This window comes from Cervus elaphus, chromosome 17 (assembly GCF_910594005.1).
Source record: "Cervus elaphus chromosome 17, mCerEla1.1, whole genome shotgun sequence".
Taxonomy (NCBI): domain Eukaryota; kingdom Metazoa; phylum Chordata; class Mammalia; order Artiodactyla; family Cervidae; genus Cervus; species Cervus elaphus.
The window spans coordinates 49,771,230-49,795,628 of NC_057831.1; the positions used below are offsets into that span (position 1 = coordinate 49,771,230).

At 35.1% G+C, this 24,399-nt stretch overlaps 1 protein-coding gene and 1 long non-coding RNA gene across 8 annotated transcripts in view; one reads left to right on the top strand and one right to left on the bottom strand.

Moving 5' to 3' along the window:
• Positions 1-24,399, top strand: part of PCDH7 (protocadherin 7) — a 446,943-nt gene that overhangs the window by 73,439 nt on the left and 349,105 nt on the right. The window lies entirely within an intron of this gene.
• On the bottom strand, positions 984-23,606 carry LOC122673595. Its single transcript, XR_006334734.1, has 3 exons — positions 23,583-23,606; positions 19,132-19,139; positions 984-1,119 (listed from the first exon to the last, which is right to left on the bottom strand). It is a non-coding gene; the product is annotated as an uncharacterized LOC122673595 (long non-coding RNA).

The window sequence follows — 24,399 nt, forward strand, 5'->3', positions numbered from 1 at the left end:
GTGTAGAAATCACCTGAGCCTGTGCTAGATCAACAAAGAAAATGGAAACGTATACCTCAGGACTAAATTCTGAGAAAATTAGATTGTTCCATACTATTTCACAAGGCTAAGAAGAAATACTACTGCCAATCAGGGAAAATCAGAAACTAATGGACATACGAGAAAATAAAATTTAGGTCAATCAGATACTTGTTGAAACAGAGTTTATTATGGTGTAAAAGCAGAAGATCAAGATATATCTCACAGACATTTGATACAATTTCTGATTGAATTTAGGGTAAATCCTGTTAAGTGTTATAGAAATGTACGGCCATTATTTAATAGGAAATTGGCCTTTTACATTTGTGGTCCTATGCATTTAGGTATGCAGAGGAGGACTTTTTAAGATTTTATTAAAGGTGAATTGCATGTGGGAAGTAACTCTTTGCATTATAGTTACTTACTCAATTGAAGATACTGTATAAAGTCTAATTTGTGTATGGGTGTGAGTGTATATGTATGCATTTGTGTGTGTGCCTGTATGTATCAATGGGAGAAGGTAAAACTTAACGATTGACATTTGCACTTTGGTTTGTTACCTAGAATGTAAAGAGGTAGAGTAAACCGTCTTAAGCCATTTCCTATGTGTCATGATCATATTAAAGATTATTATTCACGAAAGAGGCAGTTCTGAAGATAGAATGACTACTGCAAAGGCTCTCCAATTAAGTATAATATTTAATGCAATTGAGCCATTTAAATTAAGATAGTACTGATGTCTGAAAATAATGAGAGTAGGCTCCTGTGAAATCAGTTTGAAAACAGTTGGAAAGTCTTACTATATTCCTTAAGATTTTTTTACTCAGCGACAGAGAATGTGAATCACGGATGCTCTTATAGATGAGACTGGGGAAATATTTGTGTTCTAACTTTTAAATATGCCAATAAGTTACATGTGTTTTTTTCCCCACTTTTTTTCAATCTGAATTATACAAGTGACCATGCATTAACATAGATTTGATAGTATTTCAAACAGATTGATGTATTTTTTGAGGTCACCATGTGCCATAATAATTTTGAAACTATTGTACTCTGGTATTTATGTTCATTTCTCTTTATCTTACTGATTAATTTTTACCTCTTCTTTCTATGTGACAATCAACTGAAGCTGGTACCCTATCTATACTATTACAGGGATTTTGGTTTTTATGCTATTATAATAAATTATAAGTCTACAAACGGTATAATTCTACTGTATTGAATATTTTTCTGTGGCCAAAATAATAAAGAAGTCTACTTTATAAAATGTCTGTATTTTTAATAGTCTCTTAAAACAAAATGAGATGTAAAGTGTATTTATGTTGCTGGTTTTAAACTATATTTTCTGCATCTTTACAATTTGAAAGTGAAGAGCTTAGCCACTTAAGATAAAGAGAAAAGGTTTGACAGAGAGATATTTGAGAACGTTTGGAGAATAGCACCCTGAACAGGGTCAGGAGTCTTGATGCCAAATTTTATTCTGGTGCTAAATAGCCAGACTTGAGGATACATTTTTTGCATTACCCGGTGCTAAGCTCTCTCACCCATAAATGATGGGTTTGGACTGAACCATCAATTTTAAAATCATTTGCATTCTTAACTCCTGATAAATTAACTTAATTCTTAGGTTTTGATATCCTAGAAATATTAACACCATGCTATAGAATAGTGATTATATCAATAATCAATAGTGATCATCCTTATTAAGAGAATCACATGCTGTTTTCCACTTAAATTGACCCAAATCTCAACCTATGCCTTAGGACCAAGAAAAAATATGAATTTACAGTTGTTGCTGTTCCAGCCTTAGCTTGACTTAATAGAGATATGCGCTGACATACAAATAATCACGTCTGGAATCAATAGCTCCCTCTAAGTTAACTGAACCAAGCGGCACCCAAGTACAAAATCACTCAATTTATAATAGAGGAAACCTTTTTGTACTTCATTGAGTTGAATGCATTCCCTGGCAGAATGTATTAAAGATCTAGAACCAGTTTTTCTTGCTCTTTACCACTCAAGGATTGATCAACACAGGAAGGTCTCTATAACTTCAAAGGCATTTCTGGACTTGGATCAGCCTGATTGGTTTCAGAAGAGAAACACTAGCCCCTGATGTTTATTGCCGCAGGCTCTTTCGTCTGATAGTAATTCTCTGTTTAGGAGAAGCAACAAGCAGAGAAGTCTTACAACTGTTCTGATTTCATGATTGTTTATTCACAAAGTGCCTCACACAGAAAAACAGTACTTTTATTTTAGTTTCCTGCTACTACTCCAACTGAGAAAGGTCAGAGAAACAGTGGGAAGCAAAATGAAAGCATATATATCTTGTGGATTTTTTTTCATTGCAGCATACTGACTTGCAAAATACTGTCACTTTCAATATCACAAAGATGGCATGGATAATCTTCAGGGATCCTTATGCAGAGATTGATCACTCTGAATTTTTTTTTTTTTCATTTAGGTGAACTTCTAGCCATTTATGGAACTGATATTGATAATAAAATTTAATTTTGTTAATTTAGTCTTTATTTTGCAAGATTAAAAATTTAAAGGGGACCTATTAAGCCTCTCCCAAGTCCTAGTATCTCTACTTAAAACTTCTATACTTGTCCTTTGCCTCTATCCATTTGGGGAAAAAAGAGAGGAGGGAGAGAAGACTAGACTTGGCTTCAGGGAAATGGCTACACAGAGCAGTATAATTGTGAATGGGAATTCCACTTGAAAAATTATGTCCAGAATCCATCAGATTGAATACGCATGGATAAAAAAAAAAATCATTGGGAATGAAAATTTGTTTTTAGTTATTGCTATTTTGGGGGGGGGGCTGCTATTATTCTACTTCACTGTTTTGGTATATATAGTCAAACAGATTTTCATATTCCTCTGATAATATTTTAAATGTAAGTTCCCAAGACCCTACTCTGTGCACAGATGATATAGTAATTGCTCTGTTTAATATTTATATCAACCTCATGAGGTTAGATACTATTATTGCATGAGACCCATTTTACAGATGAGGAAAATGAGGAACAGAGAGTTTTGGTAAATTTGCAAAGCTACAGAATTAGCAGGAGATAGTGCTGAGCATTGAGCCCCGCCAGTCTGGTTTCAGAGGCCACATTCAATAGGTGGGTCACAGCTTTCATGACAAACACTATTGCAGTTAGGAGTTCTAAAACTATTTGGGGGTGCAGAGATAAATTTTGTGGTTCTCTAGATCACACATTTTTAACCTGTGTGAGGCAGATTCAGAATGCATGACTTAGATGTGAAAGGTGTTCAGATGTTCTAGTTCACTGAAATATTGGATAAAGATGGAATCTGTGATGAAAGGTCTGCTCTAAATACTGTATAAAGGGAAGAAGAGAAAAGTTTTTCTCTAAGTTACTTGTTTTGCATGCTTGAAGTGTATTAATATAAATATGTACTATTTGCTGCAACTTCTTTTTAAATAAAGACTTTGCTGCTGGAATCTGAGTGGACTGAGGAATATGTCAACTGCATTCTTTGAATAGGGAGAGCTCCCAGTCTAATGGGAATTCCAGCCATGCAGGCTGAATGTTACAATGCCATGTGCTAAATGATGGGATATCACAGTGGTTAAGAGTTCAGGGTCTGGAATCTAGGCTGCCTGAGTTTGAAACATGGTTCATGCACATAACTTGAATGACTTTTGAGCAAATAACATCTGTCTACCTCCATTGCTTTGTATGTAATATGGAGTTAAAACAGTGTCTACTTCATAATTTAGTTGTGATGATTAAATGAGATTCATCCAGGCAAAGTGAGTGTGACATAACAAGAACTCAATAAACAATGGTATTATTAATTTTCTTATTGTTTTTATAATTGAAATGAATAGAATGAGGTGATTGTTGGCTGAGACGTTCATGGGCCAAAATAAACTCAGTATCACTGGCAAAAGTGAAATAAAAAGCACCTCACAGAAAAGTGTAATGCTAAGCCCTCACTATATTCTGTATGCTATGGTGTGAAACTCAGAAAAATTGTGCAGGTCCAAGTTCTCCAGGGGAATGCATCAGTTTCTGATCCACTACTGTTCAAATCTGGGAGTTCTGCGAGCTGTAATTTCTTCAGTCATAGACGAGTGAAAGGAAACCGTGAAAGCTGAAATCCAGCCTGTGTTACATGATGAAAGTTTCTAAAAGGTTAAGAAACAATTTTTGGAGATCACTTTATCCACAATCATAAGGGAATACAATTCTCTCACATTATTAATAGCTTAAAAATTGTGAAACTTAAGAATGGGAACTATATCAGCTTATCATAAAAACTAAGGGTAATGCTGATTATGACAGTCAATCCATAAACAGGCAGTTGTTGTTCTTTGAAAATATTTAATATCTGTTAAATATGATGAGGGCTTTATTTTCAAAGTCCTTCATTAAGCAGAAGACAGTGCTGCTTTTATTGGCTGATAAGATTTGAATGTATGAAATACAAACTGAATATGTGCTGAATTGAATTGGATCATATTTAGTATCGGCGAAGGCAGTGGCTTTCATTTTAAGCATAGTAGTTGGTTCAGTAAGCATACTGGAGAGAAGAAAACAAATAAGCACTGAAAATACTCAGTTTTGCCTGTTTTAAACTACTTTCTAGATGAAATATATTGAATAACTGTGACTTTGGAAAACATAGGCCTCAGAAGTGGCTCTGTGTTCTTGTAAACTCATAGAATTGCTAGTGAAAACAGGAGAAAGTTATTTTTAAGTTTAGATCACAGTTTAGCAACTGAAAAGAAAAAAAGCCAACTACAGATTTTTATTAAACTATGCATTTTATTAATTTCTACAGTTTTTAATGAAACAGCTGGCTACTGTGTATTTTTATGGATGCTAATTCCCCTATAATAACCTATCTTATGCTGCTTTTTGTGAATTTCTGATGAGGAGTTAAGATTAATGTGATTAAAAATGAATATCTTTCTAGACTCAGTCCTTAGATGTTGGAGGGAAAGTGAACACTTGCTGCTTTAAGAGATCGGTGTTCCGAGATCAGGTGCAGCTCAACTATTTTTTTAAATTGCTATTGCCCAGTTGTGTCAGTGAAAATCTGTCTCAGTAGCAACTGAAGGGGACCTGGGTCTCTAATCTTTCTTCTCTCTGTGTCTAGCAGTTAAAAGGTAGGTCAGCAAGGACTTTTTCTCCCCTATGTGTCAGGCTTATGAAAGCAGCAGGCATTTGGTATATGCATTTCAGAAAGATCAGAAACCGGCTGCCTCTTGATAGTAGATTTCAAGTGGGTATAGCACAATCTAACTATTCTGCTGCTTGACTTTTTAAAACCCCTTAATATTTATTAGTTACAAATCTGCCATTTATTTGAACCCCAAATTGAAACTTGGTTGGTAAAGTCATGTAATTGAAAAAAAAATGTGTTAAGGAAAATACTGATAATATTGACGAAGCAATTGATTATATGAGCCTTTTTAATAAAAATCCTGTGTTAACTTATCAAACGGATGTCTCACTATTTAGATGAAGATGTTTGAGCAAATGTTTTTGAGGATATCTTGTTATTAGTGCCACGTTAAAAGAGATTATATTCAAATGAATACCAAGGATCTATAAACAAAGCATCTTTTCATCTTTCAATAAACCATTTTTAGTACGGGGAAGAAATGCAGTACATGTCTTACATGGGAGCTCCTCAGCAATCATGTGTTACTGCCATCTGAGATTAACATTTGGATTAAAGAGCATCATTAGATGATTCTAAATGAGTGGTTACACAAAAGTTGAAACAAAGTAATACAGCAATCTGCTTCATGCAATATATTTCTTATACCAGTTAATTAGCAGATTAATTAGCATTATGTTTCATGTTGTGACCTAAGCCATTGTACTCCCAGTGGGTCTAATGGAGACAAGGAAAAAAAATGAAAGAGCTTTAGAATTGTTGATGGTTTTATCACATGCATGGGGTCACAAAGAATCGGACACGACTGAGCGACTCACACTTTCACTTTTTTTTTCACTTTTCATATCATATGCTACCAGAATTAAAAATAATTCTTCATTTTAAAAGAAGAGAACATACATATACTTTTTAATCTGAATCTAGAACAGATTTTTTAAGCATTTTTATGGTATGAATCCTTCCACAAATTAAAAGCCTATCTAATAACTATATGTGCAATAGTGTTAAATGAAGTACATTTTAAATTCCAAATGACCACAAGTAAATGTCTAAAGGATACACTTCAGTAAAAGAGAAGTTCTGCTTACAATTTTGAGAGAAAAAATATAAAAGATATGTATTAGGGTGATCATATTTTTGAATGTATAATGTGATTCATAGGATTCTATTAAGGGACATTGAAATCACTTACAAAGGACTGCATTTTGGAAAGGCACAATGGAACTCTGCCTTTGGACAGCCTGAGGAAAAAAAATATGCATCTTAGAAATAATTTATAAAGTAAATGACATGAAAGGAGTCTCCCACCCCTCCTCCCCTCCCCAGTGAGAATGTATTCAGATTGTGTGTGTTTGTCTTTATTACACAAAATGGAAGTTTCTGCTGAGCCAAAGACAGTCATCTGCCAGCTGATTGGTTCTGCCTTTTTACAACAGTATGAAGAATGGCTATAGTAGTTATGAATATAGGGGTATAAAATATAGAATCCTCTGGAGGTACTTTTTACACTGCTGATAATTCAGAACTTGCAGAGAAATAAAATATTTTAAGGAACTGACTAATGTACCTAGATTTTGTCAAGCTTTCTCTCCCAATCACTGAACTCTGCTGGCCACCTCCTCGTGGCTCTATCATTAGGCTATCCATTTCCTTTGACTTTGCATACTATAGAAGGTCCAGAGGCCTTTTTTTCACTTTCAAAAATTATTATGTAGCCTCCTTTGGCAGTTAATGTATGGATGCCATTTGGAACGTCACTTTTATCATGTTGCTCACAGATACGTTATTGTGCACAGAACTGAGTATTTATGGAAATCTAAAGACACTGTTAAGCAAAACGTTATAAAGAGGGAAAAAAACACTTAATTTTTTTTTCTCTTTGACTTTTGTCTAACACATCAGTTCAAATTGCTCCCTTATCATTTAGCATAAATTTTTGGCAAAGGGAATAGAAATATATAAAAATTATGAATTTTTAATTATAGTGCATAATCAATTGGAAGTTTTAGTTTCTGAGTAGGCAGCAGGGGATGAGATGGTTAGATAGCCTCACTTACCCAGTGGACGTGAATCTGAGCAAACTCCAGGAGATAATGAAGGACAGGGAAGCCTAGCATGCTGCAGCCCATGGGGTCACAAAGCGTGAGACACGACTTAGTGACTGAACAGAAACAGCAGTTTTCTAAAATAAGGATTAATTTGACCTTGTGGTAAAAAATATAATTCAGTAAACATTTTTGCTAGGATGAACATAAAGATAAGTTATTCTTAAGCTTCTTTCTTTTAATGGTGTTATTATATCTTTAGATAATCAGAAAGTTGCAATTTAATTTTTAATCTGTTACCTGATAATGATCTGATCTATGAGTGATCTTTCAGTTTAAAAACATTTACTGAACGTTTGAATTGTTGTATTTTGTCCTCTCTTGGAGTTCCTGTGAAAATATGACTTAAAGGTATATATAATTCATGAATTAAAAATGTAGTGTTTACAGCATTGATTATGGACCAGTCTTTGAGACTTTGGGCAAGTTATTTAACCTGTCATGTGTTTAAATGAAGATACTAGTAGTCTTACGGTAGCATTAGCAAATGTGCATGCATGAATATGCTGTATAAGTTGTATGTCATATAATGAGTAAGTATAAGTTGATATATAACACTTATGGCCATGCCTGGCATAAAGTGAGAATGTATAAATAACAGCTATTATTAAAGAAAGGCTCAGAAATGTTACACCAGTCATGTAGCCATTCACTAGTTGAACTAAGATTCCAGAAACAGTCTGAATGCAATTCACAATAGTGTCCACCATAATATATGTGTGTCTGAGTACTATTAAAAACAGACAGATTTGTTTTATACCAAAACGCTGGTCATGAGTTAGTTTGAGATTCAAACTTCAGATGCGCCTGATTTTAAACCGTGGTTTCCTTAAACCCTTACATGAATTTAAACTTGATTTTGGAATTATTTTTTTGGTGTAGACTTCATAAACTTTATAAATAAGCTTGCTGTTCAGTATGTCTCAGAAAGGCATTTGGGGGATAGTGTCGGAAAGATCCCCTGGAGAAGGAAATGGCAACCCACTCCAGTACTCTTGCCTGGAAAATCCCATGGACAGAGGAGCCTGGTAGGCTATAGTCCATGGGGTCGCAAAGAGTTGGACATGACTGAGTGACTTTACTTTAGATTATGTCTATGTTTAGCATGTAAACATGCTTATAAAACATAGCTATATTTATAAAAGAGATTATAGTAAAATATGATCAATTATTAACACATAGTTTGAACTGTTTCCAGGAATATCTCTTAGCATTTAGAAACTACTGATTAAAACAAACACTGGTGAAATATCTAACAGATTTATTTATTTATTTCAGGTATACTTCAGGAGGGTAATTTGGTGAGATCATATTCTTACCTCCACTTTCTTTGAATATTTGGAATTATATTAATAAAAATAAAGTGATTAATTATGTTAATCACTGTCATGATTGTGGGGGACATGTTTTACACTGTGGTATTTTCTTTTTGGCTATTGCTACATCATTTCTGTTGCCATTCAGTTTTGTTTAACTGTGAGGAATGTTTTATTCAGTTTTCTTGAAATAGTTTGCTGTAATTTTTCCAGTTAACTTGTTCTAAAATATATGTTGCAGTTAGATCTTTAGATTGATTGCTTTTCACATAGATGTCTCTAGCATCATCCTTCAGTAGTCACCATTACTTTGTGTTTAGTTGAATTAGAAATTGATATGCCCTGATAACTGTTATTGGAAGTTACTTCACTTACTGTGCCATCTAGCAATACAGGATCATAAAAATATGTGTTAAATAATAAATGCTTTCTCTGTTTGCTACTGACAGCTGATCGAGACTGTAAGATAAAATAGATCATGGCTAGGCATGGGAAGCATGCTTGAACTGCTATTAAAGTTGTGTACAAAATACGTATGATATATTCAGATATTACATTGAAGGCTGAAGTATCCCAAACATTGCAAGGACAGAACGACTTGCTTCTTCTTAGGCCATGCTCAGGAACATTTAGTGCCTGCTTGTTTCTAATCTAGAATCTTATTCCTCTGATTAAGAGAGGGAGCTCTCAAATTTTTACTTTTCATCCTTCTTTTAATGAACTCTATGCTCCAGTTAAGCCTGGTAACTTTTGAGTGACTTCGCCTGCTTCACACTTACTTACCAGTTTGCCTTAACCTTTACTTTCATCTCCTCCAGCAAATCTCTGTCTTCTTATTTTACATGAGTGAATCCTTCCTTCCTTGATTCTTCTTTTGTTAAACTCTTTCTGATTACCAGATCATGAGTGCTAATTTTAAGTTACTTTATCTGCATGATTTTATATTAGCTGGGGCTTCCTACCTTTAATGATGGAAAAGTTTTTGTGCATGTAGGTGACTATATCTATTAAATTTTATTTTATTGTTACATCATAATCTCTTCACAAGAGTGGCCCAAGTCTGACACATATTTGCCATCTCCCCTCAGTTGTGAGCAAAGTGCCTTGCTTATAGTAGGTTGAAGTGTGTGTGCTCAGTCATGTCCTACTATTTAAGACCCCATAGACTGTATCCCCCCAGGCTCCTCTGTCCATGGAATCCTCCAGGTGAAAATACTGGAGTGGGTTGCCATTTCCTTCTCCAGGGGATTTTCCCAACCCAGGGATTGAACCTGTGTCTTTTGCATCTCCTGAATTGGTAGGCAGATTCTTAACCACTGTGCCACCTGGGAAGCCTGCCAATAGTAGGTTAATAAATTCTAAATTAGTAAATGCTTATTAAACAGTGATTGAATTCATTTGATGATACAGATGGGAATTTTATGTGATTCTAGGTCATTCATTGAAATGTTTAAGTAGTTCCTCAATAAATATTTATTGCATTTCTACAATAGATTAGGTGCAGAGGAAGTCACATTCCTATAAGGAATTAAATGTTGGGTAACAGTTAAGGTAATACGCACCTATTTAGATACATATATGTCATAAATCATATAAGCTTTGTTAGAGCTTGTGTTCTGTATTACTCAGGATCTACTCTAGTGCAGAAATCCTGTTATTACAAAGATAACTATGTTAACCAGATGTGATGACTACATGGTGCCAAAAGTAAGGGGTCTGGTGGAATACAAGTAGATGCCAAGGCAGAATGGTCTAAAAGGAAACCAGGAAATAGATCAAGATATAAACAGCATTAGATTTCATGTTAAGGAGATTCAACATGATTCTAAGAGAAATGGGAGTCGGATGGCAGAGGTCTTTAAGTATAGGGGAGTGGAGGCCTTGATTTGTTAGGGGAATAACTTTCAAAAGCTTTTCGAAGAAAAGGAAGAAACAAATATCCTGAAAGGGATCTGGATTGTTCTTTAAGAGAGATATTTCTCTTAGACTTGGAATGCTGTACTATTAGTGACCACACTTCATGTGGAATAGGTAGTAGTTTGGTCATTTCTTGGTACCAATACACTGCTCCTCTCTAGAGACTTATTTCCTTAGTAGAGGACTTAGTACAATAACAAAAGAAATGTTTCTAAAATCAATAGACTTGAAACTATTCTTTGAACTTGGAGTTCAGTTCAACTTAAAATGTTTATGTGTGGGGCTATGGCAAATCTATATGATGTTTGCATATAGATAGAAAGATTCATTTAAATATAAAAATTTTCTCGCTGAAATAATGACTGTCACAAAAGACTTCCCTTGATGTTAAGCTATGATCTCAGGTAAGTCATGCCTCAGAGGCTATCTTGAGGCTGAAGGCTGAAGAATTATCACTCATCAAATCCATGCCATCTCATTTCTACCCCTATCATTGTCTGAGCTCACTGTTCAAGCTATAAGCTGATTAGTATTTCACACTTACCCAAAAGTATTTTATTTTGACCTTGTAACATATCATTAAAGTATTTTCAGTGATTTTTGCTTACTTTCTGTGTTTCATGGTTTAGAAAGAAAGAATTTATGCCACAGATAATGTGGATATGATTTTCACAGTCCTGCCCCTTTTAAGACTTACTGTTTTCTTTTGGAAAAAAAACAAAAAAACAATTCATAGGATTTCATTTGTAGTGAGACTGTTCTGACAGTTCTGTAACAGTGGAATTTTTAAAGATCATCAATATTGAAGGCACGACCTGCAAAGTTACTGTTTTTTTCTCTTTCTTTTTTCATCTTTAATTCCAATTAAAAGATACATATTCTATTAGACTAGATGCCTTCTGCCTGGATGTTTTCTGTGTGATCTTTGACTTGCAACCAAGGAAATTCAGCTTCAATCTGTTAGAGCTGAAAGAGCCCACAGCATGCCACGGGCTATCCAGTGTTTCAAGAATTTAGAATCCCTGGTCTGTGAATAATGATTAATATGTATTGTTCATATTTTTAAATTTTCCAACAAAGATGGCCTATAAAGTTATTCTGCATTGCTGATTGTTCTTAATATTCCATATAATGCAGATATTGCACATATCCTATGTATGCAAAATATTTAACTCGTTCTATAGACAAATATCCACATTCTCAATGAACAATTTTCAAAATGCCTGTTTTATATTTTAGCATAATATTTATGCAAAATCTTGTATAAATCATATTTTGTATGCTTTTTAATATAATTTTAAATCAAATGATTGTATTGTTTGAAATTTATATTGGGTTTGATAGGTTTCAGAAGGAATACCATCTTGTCTTTAATGTTACTGTTACCCATGGAGTGACAATTTACCATATCTTCTTCAATTGAAAGAATTAAATTTTTACTTTTAAAAATTACTTAGAAATCAAAATTGTCTTACTAATATTATTATGAAATGGTACAATCTCTGATGTATCATATTTTCAGACTGTCTTACCATTGGATATAATTTAGAATTTTCTCAATGCTTGATATGCCAATTCCGAATATAACTTTCCTTGACATCATAAGTAAAGTGTATCAGGAATAGTAATGTCAGTGTTGAATCATATACTGATTGCTGAAGCATTAACCAATGGAGCATAAAAGTATAGAAATTCTGAATTATTTTGGATGCACATATGTGTTTCGATATATAATAAATACTTTAAATATTTATTTTCTCCTCATGTATGTGTGTTTCACAGATTCATGTATATGTCAATATATATTATTAATATATATTCATGTACATATATATATAAATTTCAGGTTGTATATTTCTATTCTGAAGATCACTAGAGGGAAATAACATAACTACTCAAAAATAATTTTTGAATACCTGCTTTATCCCAGAAACTGTGCTTGAGTCTGGGAATATAAATATTGGAAAGATACTATCTGTGCTTTCAAGGAACTCGTTACCAAGAGTGTCAAATGTGTTACAGGTTCTACAGCACAACAGAAATAGAGAAAGTAAAGACTTTTGGGAATAATACAAACAGCTTTTGCATTGAGCCTTATATTAAATGTACTTACACTAAGGAGGGAAGAAAAAGGCATTTTAACTGGAGAAGAAATCATAAGCAAAATAATGAAAGCATCAAAGTTCATCATTTATTTGATAAAAGGCGCATCACCAAGTGTGGTTAGAGTAGAGGGAACATGGGAAGAATGACCAGATTGAATTTGAAGAAATGTAGAACTTAAAATTATGTGGTGAAAAATTGGAAAAAAAATGGAAAGCATTTCTGTCCATAGACATACTAATAATAACAATAGCAAAAATTGACTTAACTTTTACTAGGAACTAGACTTTACAATAAAAATATTATGCAGAAGAGCTCATTTAATCCTAATCATAAAATTTATTTTCAAGCAGTAAAAACCAAGTTTGCAATTTAGTATTTTAAACTGAAGATGGCTTTGGGAACCAAGAGGTGGAGATCAGCTCTTGTGGAGGTGAACATGCTCAGAAAGGAGAAAGATCCATTCCAGCTCCAGAGGGTAGAAGTCAGTTCAGAGGTCAGTAGTGACTGGTAAACTATTCCTTTCAAGTTCACTGTTCGACTCGAGAGGGAATGTTGAAATATCCTTTTGGGGTTGCTTGTCAACTTTCTGGTTGACAAGAAGGGGACCACACTTTGAATAACAGTTTTGCCACACTAAATTCAGTGGGTGAAAGTAATTTGCTCAAAGAAACCTGTAATAGTAGTAATGTAAGTTGCTTCAGTCATGTCTGACTCATTGCAACCCTGGTGGACTATAGTCCACCAGGCTCCTCTGTCAGAATTCTCCAGGCAAGAATATTGGAGTAGGTTGCCATTCCCCTCTCTAGGGAATCTTCTTGACTCAGGGATAGAACCCAGGTCTCCTGCATTACAGGCAGAATCTTTACCATCTGAACCATCCGGGAAGCCCAGAGGAACCTGGAACATCCTTAAAATTGACCCATGCATCTGCAACTGAAATATGAGGGAACTAAATCCTAGGTAATTTAAATGCCTTTAAAAAATGGGGAGAAACAGTAAATAAATGAATTTGTATTAAAGCCAAACTCCCAGCATTCAGATCAAGAAAATTGAAGAGCCAGAAAAACCTCTTTTTTTATAGAATTTCTAATATTTTCATCAGCATGATGGCCAAGTAAGATTTCATCAGGTTGTATGGAATCAGTTTTAAGTAAAAAGACCTATTGAAACCAAGGTCCTTTGCCAAGAATTTTTGCAGAAAAGAAGAGAAAACAGTAATTTGATGGTGGAAAAGGAGGAAAAAAAGATTTTTTTTTTTAAAAATAGGGAACTTCAGGTAGGTTTGTGGGTTGAAAGAAGTTTAGGGACTGAACAGAAAATAGAAACCCCATTGATGAAACAAGGTCTTGGCAGAGTCAACTAGGAATGGAATGAAAAGGTCAGATGAACAAGAGAATAAAGATTCTTCTTCTCAGATGCAAAATAAAGTCCTTATGAGTAAAAATACTGATAAATTTGGAGACGTAGAGGAGGGAAGCAGAGGGGAGTCACGCCTGATAGCCTCAGTATTCTCAGCAGGAGGAGGTGAGATCATGTTTTGGGGTTTAGGTGGGTGAGGGTGGGAGTGGGAGATCTGAGTAGGGTGTGGTGGGAACAGCTGCTGTGTGGAATGGGAAGACCAGCCAAGTAGGAATGAGTAATAGGGCTGCTAAGCAGCTCTGAGAGTTCAGCTGACATCGGAAATCATAAATTTGTAGCAGAGTCAATCAGCGTGGTTATTCAATTTTCTCAGTAACTCTTGGCAGCCCAGGATGAGGAGGAGAGTGAACAGATGGTAGGATTGATTTGGTAGTGGGATTGGCAAGGCAGCTGTGAGAGAAGGTCAAAGAATGGAAGAATCAATTGCACCCATGAAAATGTGTTATCAGGGGGATCAAAATGAAGCAGAGATGACAGTCAAGCCAGGAAGGATTGGAGACAGCTAAAATGTGAAGGACAAAGCAGTGGAAAGCATTAGCCTTTGACATTGAGGAGGAATTTTGTGGGCATGAGTGGGATAGAGGATGAGAGAAGAGAATTTCACAATTCTAGATAGTACGGTAGAGTGTTTTTGTTTAGAAACAACCCATTTTGTGTCTATGGGTGTGGATTGCCAAAGCTGTGTGGGAGTGTAGGTCACTGAATATAGGGGCAAAAGAATTTTGAAGCTAAAACAGATGAATGAGTCATCCAAACCATCTAGGATAGCAACAAGCAACAGAAGAAAAAAACAAACAAGGTAAAACAAGCTAACTGCCAAATCGGTGGAGTGAATTGATGAAGTACTTGTAGATGATAAAGTTTAGAAAACAGTTTGATTGATTGGGTTTTGTAGACATAGGGCTTATTGAACTAAGATGATAGAACAATGTCTCAGAATTGGGAGGGGAAGTTCAAGAGAATGTCCCTCTTTCTCTTTGCCTTGAGATAGGAAGATGATTACTGTTTTTTACAGTGTTCTAGCATGTAGTGAAATATATGTGAATAAAACTTAAAACTCATTGCAAGTAGTTCCCATGCATGCATGTGTACTCAGACATGTCTGACTCTTTGCGACCCCATGGACTATAGCCTGCCAGGCTCCTCTGTCCATGGGATTTTCCAGGTAAGAATACTGGAGTGGGTTGCCATTTCCTCCTCCAGGAGATCTTCCTGACCCTGGGATTAAACCCACGTCTTCTGTGTCTCCTGCATTGGCAGGCAGATTCTTTACCCACTTAGCCATCAGGGAAGCCCCCAGATCCCATGCATGGTAACTTACTTAGTTTGTTTTTAGTCTTAGATATGTTCTAGTGAGTGAATTTCTTTTTCTGTACTAGGCCATGTAATTTTCATTTAAACATGTGGTAATATAACCTAACGTAAACACAAAGTTCCTAACTACTAAAAAAGAAAAAAAAGAGAAAGTTCTGTCTTAGCTACCATCTCCAGTGATAGCACCAAGTTTCTGATCTTTACCAAAACCTGTCAATGTCCATATTGTCATTCACCACTTGCTTACACCTTAAGCCTTTTTAATCCACTCCTGTGGGTCTTTTGTCCTTTCCATTCCACTGATATGTCTCTATCAAAGTCACTAGAATTCCTTTTGCTGAATTCAGTGCTCAATTCTGTCTCCTGGTCTGAATCTTGGCTGGTTGTTCACTCCCTCTCCCTGGAGCACTTCTGATCTCTATATTCACTTGGTTTTCCTCCTCCACTAATCACTACATCTTCTTAGTCCCCTATGCTGCTTCTACTAGATGTCTAAGGCATGTGGTGCCCCAGGATTTTGTTTTTATGTATCACCAGCCCAGGCTTCTCCCCTGGGCTCCATACTCAATACAAGGACCCATTCCACTTTTCCACAGCTAAAGGCAGCATTACACAGTGGTCATGCAGTAGGTTCTGGGAGCAGGTTCTCCTTGACTCTATCAGGGGCTGACTAGGGCAAATCTCTCTGTCCTTTAGTTTTCTTATCTCTAAAAGGAGGATGATAATAAGAACTACTTCATGGACTTCTTGGAAGGATTAAGTAAAAGACATAAATAAATAAAAATATATGTGTTTAGAAGTATACTTGACACAGAATAAGTGCTCAGTAATTGCTCCTATTAATATTATCACAAACATAAGAGAGTAAAAGTAGAACTATTGATTTTTTCCCCTCATATACCTCAGTTTTCCCTCTTTGTAAACCTTGCTTATGTGAGTGAATAGTATGGCTGTCTACCCACTTTTTTTCAGAGGAAAACCCCTGAGATCATCTTTTACTTTTTTCCTTTATAAGCCACCTTAGTCAATCAGCAGTTTCTATTAGCTGTGCATCACAAATGTATACTAAATCTGACCACTTTTCATCACCTTCTCTTCTAAGTCTTAATCCAAGTCACCAACATCTGCTGTGTCTCTGATTCTCCTGCGCTCCCTACAATGTCCTTGTAGTGATATTTCTGAAGTGCAAGTGCAAACATGTCCTTCCCCTGTTTCAAATCTTCCAGTGTCCTTCCATTACAATGAGAATAATATCTAATCTTCCGAAATGGTCTACAAGCATGGCCTGATTGGGTACCAGCTTGCCTTTGGGACCTCAATTTCTTTCAATCTCAGCATGATTCACTAAACCAAAGCCACTCTGATCCTTTTTTCTGTTACTGAAACATGCCGAAAGATTTCCTTCTTCAGAGCCTTTGAACTTGTTATGCTTGCTCTTTGGAACACTCTTTGTCCCCTCCAGTCTTTGTATACATGCCTCCTCTTTATCATTTAAATCTCACTTCAGATATCAAGTCCCCACAGTGGTTGACTTGACTGTCTTCACCATACTTCTCTGTTATTTAATTTTTGTAGCACTCATTGGAACTGCAATTTCTGCCCAAATCTTAGTTTGCCCAAATTGATCACACTTAATCTGAAAAAATAAAAGAAGCTATCATAGAGTTTTATTTGATTTACTTGTTTACATTTTGATCACCAGAGTTATCAAGTTTTATTTTTTATATACTTGGTTATTTAAGTAAAGTGATTTTTAGATGGTACAATGGTGTCTGCTGTGCCTTAGGCATTTGGAATGTTGTAAGCATCTCTAGTTTTTCTCATCACATTTGTAAAAGTTAACAGAATAGCATTTGTTTTGGATCTGGAGTTCTCTTGGAGAATTACTATTTTTGGAAAATATGCTATTATCCTTTTGATTTTTATACAAGGTTTAAAATCCCAGGTGACACTGATGATAAAGAACCTGCCTTCCTGCCAATGCAGGAGAGTGAAGAGATGAAGGTTTGATCCTGGAGTCAGAAAGTCCCCTGGAGGAGGGCATGGCAACCCACTCCAGTATTTAAACCTTTGTTTGAAATGTAAATACTTTGCTCATTAGTTATTTTATTAATAGGGTTAACATATCAGAAGTTTCTAATTGTTATATCAGTCATTCTCCAAAGTGTAAACAATGAAATACAAACAAAAGCAAGATATTGTTTTCCTTACATTCACTTTCCTTTTCAGGAAAGCAATGCAAAACATGCTTCTTATTTTGAAGCAAGAATACATATTTACTTGGGTATCCATGTGTTGTGATTATAAATATCACTTGGGACTGAGACATGACCACGAAGGCATGTTCATGGATTACTGTTTTAAGGTAGATCTGTGAGGATGTCAGGCATCATGAGCTGCAATCATGGGCTTTCCACTACAAAAATAGAACAGATTCTTATTCATCAAACATAATGCTATGTTTTGCAGTCCCAAGTAACTCTTTATAATCACTTAAGATTTGAATATAAAATTAGTCTTTCTACAAGTAGTCTGAAACCACAAATATTACATTTCTGGATTCTGGTTGCATTTTTAAAGATAGGATGGAGCAAGTGTTCTGAGTTAGTAACTAAATATTATTACATTCCTAGGCCTACCCCAGCATGGATGGTAACAGTCATCATTTATTTGTAACAAAGAAAATTTGGTGGTTACTGGCACACTTTGAAAATTCCGTTTGATGGATGATGAGAGAGGCTTTCTGATGTTAAATATTTTGTAAATCTCAAAGCAAATGTTTAATTAGAGCATACATTTTTGTAGGCTCTCAAGAAAGAGAAGTTTCAACCCAGGTTCCTTTTTCCTGAAAGAGCCAAAGCTTGTGCAGCGACCGTGGTTTCTCTGGGGGGTGCCTACAGTAACACAGGCGGCTTCTTTTCTTAGCTGGTGTAGGAGAGAGAGGTGGGCATGTAGACATATCTCTGGTTGGTGTTTGCAGAAGATGAGAGATTCAGACATGTACAAAGACCGTGGGATGGTTGGAAGAGATGCCAGGACTGATTAAAGGAATAAACATTGAAAAGGGATTAAATGCCATTCCCAATCATTTATTTTAGAGAGAGAATACAATTGATAAACTTCAAATATCACAGAAATACTACTAAAAATTGCATCTCCTATGATAAAATACTTGGTAGTCTTTCTTATAGATTGATTAAGATGTTTGAATAATAATAATTGTTTTCTGCTTCTTTATTGGCAAGTAAAGCCAGAAAACTTTTTCAGGGCATCTTGTTGAAAATTTTCTCTCTTTTCTTATTCCCACTTCAGAATAACTTCAGTGCAATTCCTAAAAGAACACCATTTGGCCAATTTCCATCTGGCATGCTTCCCTTCACTGAAAAGTGTGGAGTCTAGTTTTTAATGCTATCTCTGAATAAATTCAGCTTTCAACTCAACACCCATACTCCCTCCTTGTTTTTTATATAAGCAGTTACCTCATTTTGTGGGAAAAATAAATATAACTCTGGGCTCTGACTGGATAGAATCAGATAAAAACAAATCATAGAAATATGGATTCATCAATTTCTAGTAATCTTTTGTAGGCTTTAGAGTACAAATGTGTCATATGAAAAGTTCTGTTTCTGCAGGAGAATTGAGTATTTTACACTCAGATAATTAGAAAATTGTCAAGACATATGTTGCCTTTTACAAACGATTTTGTATTTATTGTTTTGCAGATGAAATAAAAACTTATCATGGTGCTGAATTATGAAAAACCTCTCAACTTAGAGGTCTTCATCAATGACTAATTGCTACTATTCGTAACCCACTTTAAAAGTAAATAAAGCACCCATCTGGTAATTCTATTAATGGTTTCTATATTAAAACAGCTATTGGTCCTCCAAAAGAAAATATGCAATTATGAAATATTCATATTGGTGTCACTATTGAAAAGCTTACAAATGTATCCGGAAAAAATAGAGTTTATCATTCTTTTTCTCGTTTTCTATTAAGCCTATGACCTCTTAAAGAATCAAATTGGACTAATGATGTAGCAGCATATACTCAACAAAATGGAAAATTAATTGATTATCTAAATAGAGGCAAAAAAGAAGCATTCATAATTAATAATTTAGATAGCAGTATCAACTCTCCCTTGCCCCCAACCCTCTATGTTGTCCGCTGGAGAATTTATGACTTGAATAACTTGGTCTGTCTGTTCAAAAGAGAGAAAGGGAAACACTAGTCCTTGTCTTCTTTTAAAAACCTTTGACCTGATTATAAAGGCTCCATTCTGATCTTCAACCTCTAAGAGTGTCGTGAATATTCAGTCATCTTGCATCTCCTGCTGAATGGGGGCCCTATACAGACCTACAGGGAAACAACCATTTTCCTGCTTGTTTTCTGCCTTTGATGACCCCAGAGTCCCTCTCTAGTCTGGTTTACATTATGTATATAACGCAGGCTATATCCCTGATCCCAATGCTCTAGCACCTTTTCTGATTTTGTGATGCCATCTCACTCCTGTTTGCATTTGTTCATGCCTGAATGCCAGTTCTCTTTTCCTTCTGGTTGCATTTTCCTTGTTCTTCAATGTGTAGCTTAATTCTGTGTGGTATGATTATAGATGGGCTTCCCTGGTAGCTCAGCTGGTAAAGAATCCGCCTGCAAGGCAGAAGACCTTGGTTCAATTCCTAGGTCTGGAAGAGCCCCTGGAGAAGGGTTAGGCTACCCACTCCAGTATTCTTGGGCTTCCCTGGTGGCTCAGCTGGAAAAGAATCTGCCTGCAAAAATATTTTGTTCTTTATAATTCATGTTTTTAGTTCTCTTTCATGACTTTTGCCATTTAAAATGCCATTTGAAGATTTCATGAACAAAAACCTGAAGCACCTCCACTGCAAACCAAATCAGGGTCAGTTGCTCTGCTTACCTTTCACCTAGCACAAACGTTCACCTCTCCTAATAATTATCTGAGTGGATAATATTTATAATGGACTGCTTATCTATCTCACTAAACTGAGATCTTCTGTCAACATATTTATATCTACTACAATGTCTATAATAGGCATTTATCACATATCAGTTGAATGGATGAACAAATAGTTTATGCATGTAGTTCATTTTAATTTAGTAAATAGATATTGGATGATATTAAACAGCTAATGATTAGATTTGCAGTTAATATGCTCCAAGTTCTTAGTTTTATTTTGTGCTTTTATACTCACTGGAAATCAGTGTTGAAAGATAAATTTTATTACAATAACAAATAAATCATAATAAGTAAATGAAGTATACTCTTATAAACTATCATTTTTAAGGTTACTTCTCATTCATCCATTTCTTTTCTGTACTGTATAAAGTATTTTCATCTTCAGGTCTATGGCTAAACCTTAACAGTCAAAGAGAGGCATTATGCCAATATGAGAACACAGCTCATTATCATTACAAATGATTTCTAGCTATTTGTGTATTTCAGGTCAGAACTGAGGATCAGACAACTAGATACTTTTCATTGACAATCCAAGCTTCAAACATTCCTCTCATGCGGAAAGTTAGTCCTCTCTATTGGAAGAATATTTTCTCCCAAGTGGCAGTCAGTGGCATCTGATGTGAGTTGGCAAAGATAAGCACAATTTCATTCAATTCGATAGATATTTACTATATACCAAATAATTTATGAGTCTCTGATATATGAAAGTGCATAAGGCTTTGGCCCTTTCTTCGAGGAACTCACAATAAGTTTTAGGAAGGTAAAATGTAATCAATAACTGATAAAGAAATGGTGAAAATTTAACTAGCAACATTAAACAAAATTTCTTAAGGGCTGCTCTTTGCTTGGCACTGTGCTGGGTGTTAATAAACACTATGGGAACAAGGTCATGTAGAATCTTTAAACTCTAGCATTGGAGAAGGATCCTGGAATAGAACTGATTGTTCATTGGGCACGATAATTAACAATGCTTCGGATCCACAGTACATTTTAATGTGGGACCCATGACAATGTTTCAGTTTCTTTTAAAATCAGAAGAAAAACAAGGACCTTTTCAGTCAAATAAAATGTTTTAATGTATCATATTACTACATCCATCTTTATACCAACACAGTCATTACATATAATGGGTAAGATTTTTTTCATGATGGACGTGTCTGTTAAGGCAGAGGAGACTAGGGTCCATGGAAGGTGTAAGGTGACCCTGACTGAGGGCAGGTGGAAGCTAGAAAGCATCAGGAAAAGATTCAGAACACTGGAATTGGGCTCTGAAATACTATGCTGTACTGTGTTCAGTCATGTCCGATTCCCTATGGACTGTAGCCCACCAGGCTCCTCTGTCCATGGGATTTTCCCAGAAAGAATACTGGAGTGGGTTGCCATTTTCTCCTCCAGGGAATCTTCCCTACCCAGGGATCAAATTGTGTCTCAGATTCTTTTACTGCTGAGCCACAGGGAAGTCTTTTGTAATACTAGTACCATTTTACTAGGTGGAGCACAGGAAGGCCTTGTAGGAAGAAAGGTTAATCAAAAGCAAGGCCCAGACCTGTGAAAGCATAGGGTGGAATGATTCAGAAGTGCACAAGACGTGGTCTCTAAATTAAAGTTCAGTGAACAGAGGCAAATGTATGCAGAGTACCATTCCATAAAAGAAGATATGTGCCTATTCCAAGATTGAGGAGTAAGATACCTGCTTCTAAATCTTTAAAATTCCTAAGAAGTAAAGAGTTACAACCAGACAGCTTAAATAAATAAAATTGATTACATAAGTCTACCATTGTAACATTTTCAATTTTCTGAGATGTGTAATATATTTGGGTGTAGGGTAGGTGGTACTATGGCTTTGAGCCTATCATTAAGCCCTAAGATCTTGATATAGCAATAATTATGAATTTGTCACTATTTGTTTTATTATTCTCTATATACATTTTGAAAATATTACTAGCAAGATAGCATCTCCAAATTACATTAAAAGGGACAGTCATCTTCTCCCTCAGAAATTCAGTTAGGGTTGAGTACTCTAGTCAAATATGAATCCTTAAGTACATTTTGTACAAATGTTCACTGACAAAGCAGTAAACTTTCTTTCTAGGACAAATTCAAAATCCAGATTTGAGAAGTGAGTCATATTATAATCCATATTGATGAATTCTGTTAAACGACTTTTAAAATTTTAGAGGGTAAAGTAAAACTTCATTCTGGTGTATACTATTTCTTTCATTCCGCTCCACCTTCAATCAATTTCTTAAAGTATATGTTCTCTCCCTATTTTCTAAATCCTATTCTCAGTACTATCTTCTTTTCATCCTCCCTCACATAATGAAGGGAAAACATTATTTATCTAATTTATTTTGAGAGAATAACATTAAGGCTACTTACATTTTTCTTGTTAGTATAATAGCTGTAGTGAAAAGTAGGTGAGCTGATGAATTTAATTTTTCAACTAACTAAACATGCACATATTAAATTCTCTAACTGTCATAAATATAATCAGGCCTTTAATTAGAAAATGAAGGAAACATAATTCTAAGCATTATGAAGATATATTGAGCTTCTGGAGGTTAACACATTTAGGGAGATGAGGTAACTCAATCAGAATGCCGCACTGTGGCTCTATTCTGAATTGAGCTTTTGCAAATCTATTATACTGAGCATACAGGAGAGCCACTGGAAATAAAAGGGTGTGCCTTTTTAAGGTAGGTGATAGCATCATCTTCAAACATAAGGGATACTAGCACCTCCTATAAATAAATCGTTGCACTGTTGGATATCATAATCTATACTGTTCAATATAGAGGAAAATCTGGCCTTTAAAAGACATGTTTTCATTGTTGCCTATATATTTGCAGCTCTGAAAATATCAAAGGGAAAGTAGATATAGGCATTAGTAAAAATTGAACTGTTCACTTTGGAGTGTGATACACTAGGTGATTTTTGCAAGGATTCCGTCATTGTCTGGATCCCTTCAAATAAATGTCATTTATTCATTCAAGAAACCATTGACCTAGCAAAACATCATGCTAATAACAGGACTATAGGACTGAATAAGACACAATCCCTGCATTCAAGAAGTTTATAGTCTAGTGGACGCAACAGAAACACGATGGAAGCGCAGTGCAGTATTGCTAATACTGTACCCTGAAGTATAGAGGAACGGCAGGGAACTCAGCTCGGGGACCTGGGGAAGTGGCTTCATGAAGTAATTCAACTGATATACATAGATTTATCTGTATCTGAAATTATCACGAAATTTTAACCTCTTCTATATATTATTTTTAAATTTTGATTAAACAAATATACTTTATGCCCCAATTTCATATTACCTGTTTCTACACTTTATGCATATAAAATATGTATATTTTTGGAAAATACATATATATATATGAAAAAAGTGAATATCATTGTAAGCGTATTTTGGAAGTTTTTTTCATCATGCCTTTCTGAATGCTTCTGTAGCTTTAATGTGGCTTTACGGAGCCATAGAAAACATTTCATTCATCATATGAATATCTATTGTTAGCTACCTTACATGTGATTTTCTTTATTTTAATCTTTAGTGAGTTATCTGAACTATGTGAAATGCTGCATCAACTCTATTTTATTTATTCTTTCCCCTCTAAACATTATTGTTGTTTATATTTTTCTTCTTGTCCTGGCCTAAAAACATATTTCCTTTAACTTCCTAACTTTCTTTTTATCTGAGGAAGCCGCTTTGTATTAGCAATCTCTGTTGACTTCTGTTCACCATTCATTTTGCTGCTGCTTAAGAGCTGGTTCAGAGATCTATGGAAACAAATCACAGTTTCTTTCCCCTTGTGGAAGATGGCTGAGGGTTGAAATATTGATATATACTTTACATAATTTGTTAAATAAACATATTCTTTAGCTTTGGGAATAAGTTAGTAGCTCTTCACATTTAACTCATAATAAAAGGGTATAAGAGTGGATTAGAGTCCATTTTTCCCATAAGTTTTTATTAAAGCAAATGTGTTAATTAAGAGTCATGAATTGAGCATCTGCTTCTCTATATTATGTTTGATGTGATGGGAATGTAAAAAGTATT